The 9266-nt window shown below is 45.9% G+C and overlaps 1 long non-coding RNA gene across 1 annotated transcript; it reads left to right on the top strand.

The window, feature by feature from the left end:
* The first annotated feature begins 7385 nt into the window (after positions 1-7385).
* Positions 7386-9063, top strand: LOC147666490 (uncharacterized). Its single transcript, XR_015304763.1, has 3 exons — positions 7386-7597; positions 8296-8430; positions 9002-9063. It is a non-coding gene; the product is annotated as an uncharacterized LOC147666490 (long non-coding RNA).
* Positions 9064-9266: the final 203 nt, after the last annotated feature.

The following is a 9266-nucleotide window of genomic DNA, read 5'->3' as shown; positions in this document are numbered from 1 at the left end:
CCAAAAACTTCAAGAACTGTTTCCGGTTTCCCTTCCTTTTGGGGATTGTGTTGAGAGGGGGTGGCGGGTATCTCAGCCATATGGAAAGGGGCGACCACTCGGTCCCCCCGAACGTATGGTGGAGTGCCTCGATCCCCCCGGGAAGCCATTTTTGGGCGGGAGGCGTGTCTCGGCTGGTATGCCCGAAGCGGCGTAGCCGGGGCGCGCTTTTTCCCGCCCTAGAGTGGGCTGGCCTAGACACCGACGTAGCCAGCCCCGCCCTAGGGGCGGGCAGGGGCGGGTTCTCGCCCGCCCCGAAGACGGATAAAAAGAGACGCAAGACCAGAAGACGTCCTCTTGTTCTTGTGCTCCGAAGCTGCACCTCCTCGCTACACGTGAGCTCGGGACAGAACGAAGAGCCAATTTTGACCCACCCACCAGCCCCTGAGGACAGCAAGTTGTTGTGCAATAAAGTGAATTTATAAGTTTGTTTTTCCATTCCGTTTACAGGCTGTGAAAGTATCAGTTTGTTGTTGATCATAATAAAGTATGGTGAATATTGTGTAGTTTGTTTCAATTAAAATGATTTGGTGTAGTGTTGTATTTTTAGCATGTTCCTTCGGTCGTAGCGACCAATGTTTTTTGTAGGTTTGAATAAAAATTGTCGTATTTATTTTTGGTAGGCGGTAAGGTCATGATCGGTGAGCACTAATTGGTAGATCCCTATGAGTGGGCGTCACCCAACACGGATGGGAGCGCTCGGGAGAGGTGGCCATTGGCCCCTCAGTGGGGAGGCGGTCCCGTCTAAGGGCGGGTCGCCGGAAGTAAAGGAAAGGCGGTCAAGGCCCCTTCCGTTGTAGGAGGGGTTACAGCCCCCTCCTGGGGAATTTCCCGGGGCCAGGGTCATCTGCGACGGCAGATGCGGTAAGTTGTGTGGGATGGGGGGAGGTCCACGATACCTTCTAGATACCACACACAAGTCTTCGAACGACCTTTAAATGGCGTCGAGTCTTAAGTGCCCCCGTCAAGTCAAGGGAAATTGTTAGTAGTTGCACTTGAGGTAAGCCTCTGTGCTGTCGCCCCTCACAAGTGGGAGGGGTAAGTCTGGTTAGGGATCTTGACACCGGTTATGACCTTGCCGTTGGCCCTTAAACGTTAGGATGTACAATTTCAGTTTTTCTAGAGAATGTTTTGTTGGATGCTAGTTCGGCTAGGAGAAACTCTGTATTAGAGAATATGTTAAGGTGAGCCAAACATCGCAATGTGATAATGAAATTGTACATAAAAAATGAAACGTTTAATGTTTTAATTTTTTGTTTTAATAAATACGGCCGGGGGAGGGTCACTCCCTCCCCACATCCAAAAACTTCAAGAACTGTTTCCGGTTTCCCTTCCTTTTGGGGATTGTGTTGAGAGGGGGTGGCGGGTATCTCAGCCATATGACTTAGAGGACCCAAGTGAAAGTCCAAGATACCGTGACACTACATGATGCTTGTTAAGAGAGAGACAAAAAATAGCAAAAATACATTTTGTAGAACATTCCTATATACCCTGTACTTACCATGTCATGTTGGACACAGAGCCATTCCCTTACTGAAACCATTGTCTCTTTTCCCAGACTGCACAGCAAAAATGTTTAATCTTAAATGGAATAGGGTCACCATCCCCAGGAGAAGTCAAGCTTCATAAGCACCCGGCAAACCAACTTTGTATGCTCCAGAATGATGACCTATGACGATCAGTGAACAATCCATTCGTTCAGAAAAAGATACACCAACATTCCCTGCCTCCCAGGAGAACCCCACGTGGAGCCAGAATTTTGTGAACACCCTTGAAAAAGATACTAAGCTGAAGGGGAGTACTTGAAATTGCCAATGATGACCTTCTACACAGAACCATAAAAATGTATGATCAGATGGAAAAATCGTAGTATGAAGGTAAGTATCCCTGTGCTTCAATTTTGAATTCAGATTTTAAATTGAGATTTCCTTAGGAATCGGTTCAATTTCTTTAGATTCATAAGCCCGAGTCTTCCTGATGACTTTTAAACAGAAAAACACTGAAATAAAAGCCAAGTTCTTCCGGGAATTTTGGCCAATCACAAATTGCTTTCTTTGATAGGAGACCTACATCCTCTTGAGTTAATCACATATGTGTGATTGGCTCTGCAAATAGGCCTGAATCTAGCGGAATTCCAATCAATTCCAAAGAAAATCCCTGACTTATTATTTTCAGTACCCATGCATCTGATATATTCTTCTTTCCTTAGCTGATGAAACAATAAATAAGATGACCTTGTTTTCTTTGGCTTTAGAAGAGGAGGAGGAAATCTAGTATCCTGGTTCCTGAATAGAAAGGAATGGTTACTTTATTCATTCCTGTTTGAAATTGAAAATCTCTCTGTCACTCCTTCATAAATTACCTGTGTGGAGTATCTGGCTTGATTTGAGCATTACATTTCAGCATTAAATAATTGAGCATGTTTCTCATTGTAAAAGCTCTTTGAAGCAGATCTAAAAGGTGATCATCAAACATCTTATTTCCAGTAATATGTAGTAGGCTGGGTTTCTGAGCACCCTTCCCCTGCCAATCTTTGGGATAAATATTGCATTGAGCAGCAATATTGGAAACTCTAGATAAAGCTGAATCTTTTAAATGGTCACTAGTAACATGTGACATAAATCTTGCATGCATTTCTTCACTTCCAAAAAGTTCTGAACGCCCAACGCCCTCCTGAATGGCTGCAGTCGTGCTTAAAAGTCTTTAACAAGTGACTGTGATGGATAATCGATTCAGATTATGGTACTCACATCCAGGTTCAGTCCAGAGAACAATTTTACAATGATGCCTTCACCTGGCAGTCTACTAGCCCTGTCACTGACACGTCCTCAGAAATAGCAGTTGACTGCCCAGCCGGGTCAGCCATCATTGCATCAATCTTAACTTTTAGCAAGAGGATATAAACTTGTCAAAGCTTTAGGAAGATCCCCTTTCCCTGCATTCTCCCTTTCTTTTTGAAGCAGAACCGTGATCTCTTTAAAACAGCTAAACGCAGTGGATGAAACTGTAGCTGCTGGCAATTCATCCTAAAAAGGTTTCTGCAAATTTTCTACCAAATGCTTAAAAAAAGTTAGCAGATTCTGACTTCTGAATGAATTAACCTTTAGAAGCAGATTCGAGAACTTCAATTTCCTTCAACTCATACTCGGGAGAGTGCCAAGATGACACTAATGAAGTAGATGAAACATTTACTGAAGAAACAGAGGGGGGAAGAAGAAAGAGAATAACATCAACTGAAATTATTGTTTTATTTCTGAAGAACCTCAGGCAAAGATGATGTCATATAATACATCTTTTCTTCAGATAGTTTAAATCCAGAAGGAGGAGGAAGAGAAACAGCATCCTATTGTGTGTTTTACTGTCACCAACATCATCCATAAAGCAGGTGCATTTCTTAAAGAAGTCTTTCCAGTGATGAAGGTGAAAGCACAGAACACAGTGACCTTATAAAAGCATCCCAAATTATATAGGTAAATGCTTGCTCCACTTTTGTAAGAAAATGTAAAAAAAATGATGTTGTCACTATCAACAGGCTTGCTTTTTTACATACAAAAAAGGTTAAATACATGTGTTTTTAAACATATATAATAGGGCCTAAGACAAACATTAATATACATTAAACTTAGGGGCTGAATATATTTGTATATATTGCCAAATGAGGGTTGCCACTAGATTGTTATAATTAGGTCAGAGTTTCCATATGAAATGCATTTTTTGTGACGCTAATAACTTTTTTCCATTTTATTTTGATATATTTTAGCTTATTGAGTACATCTGTGGGTACAAGCAGGAAATTACAGCAGAGCACTCTCATTTTCACATTATGAGAGGAGCAAAAGCTCCATACAGCCCGTGCATAACATCTTCTAGTGCTGGAGCCCATCACTGTCAAGTCATACAGTTGTATGCTTAATTCCGGGTTATACCATAGAGAACTTCAAATAGAAAGAAACAAAAACCAAAGTGGGAAAGGAAAAGGGGAGGAAGGGGGCTGACCTCCTCATGCTGTACCACGCCGTCATTTCATGTCTAACAGCCCATCAGTCTGGTCCATTTTCCCCAGATGTGTTCCGCAGCTAAAGGGGTAAGGGAGTGAGATCCATTTTCAACTTTCGAACTCTGCCGCAGCTAAGTCTGTAGAGTTTCCCAGATATCACTATCACATGCTTGGACAGGCATTAGGTCCCGGTAGACAGACAGCTGTCTGTGATCAAAAGGTGCGTCTCGGGGCCAGTCTTCCACACGAGGAACCTGGCGGCAACCCCAGCACATCTTATTATCTCGTTTAGCAAGCAGCATAAGAATGGAAATTAATTTCCCATTTCCTACGGGCACGTTACAACATTTCCCAGCAGTGTAATCAAGGGGGAGCGTTCTATGTGTAGATCTACCATTACATCAATGACATCAAATATATTTCCCCAGTAGTGATGTCAAGACAGTCCCAAGACAGGTGCAGGAAAGTCACACTAGGGACCAGGCACCTCACATATTGTGCATCATCAATCAGGCCTACCTTGTGTAGGATTTTAAAATGTATCAAACGTAGCCTATATTTGGGGACAATTCTCTAGCCTGCACACATCAGAATACTAGGCATGGGCGGATTTTGCGGATTCGCAATCCGCGAATTTGCGGATTTGCGGATTGCGAAAATCCGCAAAATCCGCGAATCCTCGCGGATTTTGCGGATTTTATTTTTTGGGGTGTTCGCACGGGTTTCTGCAAGTTCGCGAGGGTTTTGTGCAATTTCGCAAATTGCGAACTTACTTGTCCGGTCGCCAGTTTTGCGAACTTGTTGTTTCTACGTGCCCAGCCTGTTTGCAAGCCTTTCTTCATCACTGCCACCCTCTGTCACCACTGGCACTCTCTTTGTTCACCCATGCCACCCTCGGGCTCACCCATGTCACCCTCTGTATCATCACAGCACCCTCTGGTTCACCAGTGTACATTATTGGGGCAAACAAAGCACTGCCATCCTCTGTCAACACTGGCACTCTGGTTTACCCATGCCACCCTCTGGCTGTCACACCCATGCCACCCTCGGTGTCATCACAGCACCCTCTGGTTGACCAGTGAGTGTACATTATTGTGGCAAAGCAAAGCACACCTGCTAAGTGCCTTAAGTTTTGCATAATTAAATTACAACAACACCTGCCCTGCCCCAACTGACATTAATGAAGGCTGGCACCTGCTTGTCTGCTCCCTTTCCTTTCCTTTTCCTGTTTGTTGCAATGTAATTTTTTTTTAACAGGAACCTAACCGAATTCTGGATGGCCCCTTCAGGAAGCACTACAGGGAATGGTTACAAATGATGAGGTTGAACTTTTGCACCTGCTCATAGCTTTTCCTTTTGCAAAACTCGTTTTTCGGTAATTTCGCACTATTCGCGAGGCGCGGCGTCGTGCGAAATCGATCGTGTAAGCCGCGAACTCGTGCGAGTTACCCCAAGGTTTCTGGGCGCCGCCATTTTGTTTGCGTGACGTTTTTCCGTTTCCGCCCGCTATGTGTAGTCTCGCGCGATGAGCGCCTTGCGAATACAAGTTCGCACGAGTTCGCGAGAGAAATCGCGTGAGAACCTACTTACGCTCACGTGATCGGCCGCCATCTTGTTTTTCATTCATTCCTATGTGTCTGGGCATGGTGTTTCTATCCTCTGTATATCTCTGCCATCCTTTGCTTATTTTATTTTGTTTTTGATCTATTAAACTTTTTTTCTATCCCTCTTGTTTTTTAGGTCTATATTTTTGTGTTTTAGGCTACTTTTGTTTACTTTTCAAGTACTTTTTAAACTTTTATTTCCTTCTTCTCTACTCCTATTCTTTTTCATTTTATCTCCTTACCTGCCCAGAACATGGTGAAGACAGCTGTCAAGCTGCCCAAGCCGGGCACCGCAGCCCGTGCCCGGCTCCCGTGTGGCCGCTTGAGGGCGGAAATGGTGGTGCCCAGGGAGATCTTCAGCCCTGAGGAGGTGGGCACACTCGTTTATTTTGTGCAGCGCCGTCTCCCGAGGACCATCGCAGCAGGCGGCAGGATTGCTGCCGGTTATACCAACAGCCAGGAGCGTTGGAAGCGGTGGGGGCAGGTGTGCCGGGCCCTTTTTAAGATCACGGGGGTCCAGCGCACCTATAATCAGGTGACCCACCGCTGGACCGATATTCTGGAGCGGGAGCACGACCTGCTCGATCTGCTGGGAGTGGAGGTCCCCGGGCTTGGTGAGTAGTAGTAGCAATTTTTTCATCACTCACTACTCAGTTTTTTCTCCTGCTCTGTGTGTTAATATTGCAAATGTTTGCTTTAATTTTTTTACAAAGAGCAATAATGCTGCTGATTACATTGATAGGAGAGCTAAATTAATATTTCAAAATCTTCTGTGCATTTCAGGTGCACTGCTCTCTTTCTCTGTGGCGGTGCCACTGCTTATTTGTTTTCTATTTTGTGTTCATTTAATTGGGCTGAGTAATGTATGAGTGTACTTTACAGAACTGCGTAATGCTAGACACAAAGGGGCAGATTTACAAGCCCCTTGTGCCACGTTTACGCTGCCTTACCTGACGCACAGCGACGTAAACGTGGCGCATCCCAGCGAGTCATGTACAACGTGATGCTTCTAAGGAGATGCGCCACGTTAAGACCTGGGCCTGCGCCACAATGGGTGCGTTGCCACGCAGGGGGGGGGGGGGGGGGGGGGTGGCGGTCAGGCAGATGTGCGCCTCGCAAAAGTGCCTGCGTGAAATCTACAAGATTTAACGCAGGCACTTCTGCGACGCTGCTACGTCAATTCTTTATGCCTGCTTGCTAAAGGACTGATGCGGTATGTTGAGTATTGGGCATCCCTGAGCATTGCTATAGTTGCATCGCGCCTGCGACGCGACTCTAGAGATGCGCCCCTCTTTCGTCACGAGATGCATCACGCATCTGCCTACCCTTGCGCCAGGGTTTGCCGCATTGTAATTGCGGCGCATCTGCCGTGACGCAAGGTTAGTTTTGAGTTACGCATTATGTTCTGGTGCACCTCTGGAGGTGTGCAGCCCAGAACTCGTAAGTATGCCCCTAAGTGCATTACCTGTGCATCCCTGCAAAGTGTGAGGCACGCCAGCACCACCCATGGTGCGCCGTATTTTCAATGCGGCACGCCATGGTGCCAAAACGTCACCGAAGCGTTACGCATCGGTGCCGTAAAGGCGGCTCATTGATGGAGTTGCGTTGCAACGATGGCGCAGCTCCAGCAATGCTGCGTCAAGCCGTAAGCCTGCTTCATGCAGGCGCAGGGTTTCAGTGACGCATCATTGTCCTAAATGACTGAGTAGAGGCTCAGGTGCAGTCCTTCCTTTGTAGCCCTCTTTTTGGCTAAAATAGTTGGTTCTTGTTCTTTCTAAATGTTTGATTTGGTTGACAAGGACATCGACAAGCAGCAATCATCATTTTTTTCTGTTCTTTCTTTCATGTTGTACGTCAGGTCCGCCCAGGGGCAAGCGGACAGAAACAGCGGATGCAGTGGCTCCAAAGGAGGAGGATGATGCAGGCCAGGGCGGCGAGTGCTCCTTTGCTGGCCCCAGTAAGTTTTCATTTAAATATAGAGGACCTATTGTTGTCCAAGCGTTCCTAATTTAAATTTTCGAAACAGTGTTTGGATAGGAGCTAAATCAATAATACTACTGTTGCAGGGACAATTCTCCACAAACCTTACTATGGACACCAAAGACCAGAGTAATAATATTTCAGAGTGGCGTGTTTGGCACACTGTATACTATAGTATAAACTCGGTAGTGTCAGCGGCACGGACTCCTCCTTGCAAAAATTACAAAACCTTTCTCTCAGTCACTCTAGCTTGGAGGACCAAAAACCACAGAGTCTATTCAAGTTTAAAAGCTTTATTAAAAAAAGTAAAAGTGAACACATATATTAAAATAAAGTTAGCTGGAAAAGGAAAAGTGCTTGGTGCTGAGTTGATGAGTAATGGAACACATGTCTTGTGGTCGAGCCGAGCTTTCACCTGGTTTAGTTGGTTGCTCTTGTCCGTAGAAGTCCAGCGTCTGTCTGTTCAGAGAAAAAAGATGTGTGTTAAAATTAAGCAAGCATTCATCAATTGTGACAAAAAAGTGCAGCAAGACAACAGCCTTCCCTGGAAGGAGGGACATTTTTACTTTAGACTAGAGTAGACAGTCAATTATTTTTTCTGTTATCAAACTTCTTCATTCCTAGACCAAATACTAGTGATTGGTGTAATCTAACAGTCTTAAATATATTTTTTAGGTGGAACAGCTGGTGGCGGGGCCAGCTCGGACGTGATCGTCATCGACTCGGAGTCTGAGGGCGACTCTGGGGAGGATGCGGCGCAAGTGGACAATCAGACTGTGAGGAAGCAGGCAGCGGTGGTGTGGAGTACAGGTAAGCTGGATCATGGTACTATCTGACTCTTAGATAGCATATGATTTGTATCCAGTGCTGGACCAGTGACAAATTACAATATGGTAATTACAGCAGCCTGGGACCGACAGACAGATAGAGGCAGAGAGAGAGGAAGACAGAAGGAGAGAGAGAGGGAGGGAGCCAGAGGGAGGGTGAGGGAGGGAGACAGAGAGAGAGACAGCGAGGTAGAGGGAGACAGAGGGAGACAGAGAGAGAGATAGAGACATATCGCCTGGGCCTGGTGCAGATGATACGGTTGCTGGTGTGGTTAACGGCTCAGAGGAAAAGTCACTCACTTCTGCCAGATCTCTTTCATATGAAAGAGCACCAAACCAAGGATACAAGTGAGTTGTGGGAAGGGAAATGGTGATTCAAGCGCCCCCCCCCTTGCCCCTCCATGCGGACGCCCATGATACTGGCCTCAATAGTTTTGTACTGCGCTGGCTAGTTGCTAGTTGTACTGTGACACAACTTCCTGCTGAATCATTTTGTGTTAATCATATTTTTAAAGAGCATTCGTTACAGATTATGTTTTTCTTTCTTCTTATAGTTGGTAATACCAAAACATGGAAACCGAGCAGGAGTATGCGGGCTGTACTTGCCCGGCAACGGAGGCTGGATGCCACTGTTGCGCAATATCGCCGGCTGGTGGAAATGGAGGGGGACGACACGCACTCCAGTGTAACATCTTCTGCATCCTCCTCCGTGACCCCACGTTCTGCCGGTAAGCGCAGTGCTCCAGCCAACCGGAGCCGTGCTGGAAGACGCCACCGCCGAGCAGCAAAGGCTGCACCTCCTCACAGTACTGTAAAGGC

The sequence above is a fragment of the Lissotriton vulgaris genome, unplaced genomic scaffold (genome assembly GCF_964263255.1).
Source record: "Lissotriton vulgaris unplaced genomic scaffold, aLisVul1.2 SCAFFOLD_5172, whole genome shotgun sequence".
NCBI lineage: Eukaryota > Metazoa > Chordata > Amphibia > Caudata > Salamandridae > Lissotriton > Lissotriton vulgaris.
The sequence above is the reverse complement of the archived record's forward strand: the minus strand, read 5'-3'. Positions and strand labels throughout refer to the sequence as shown.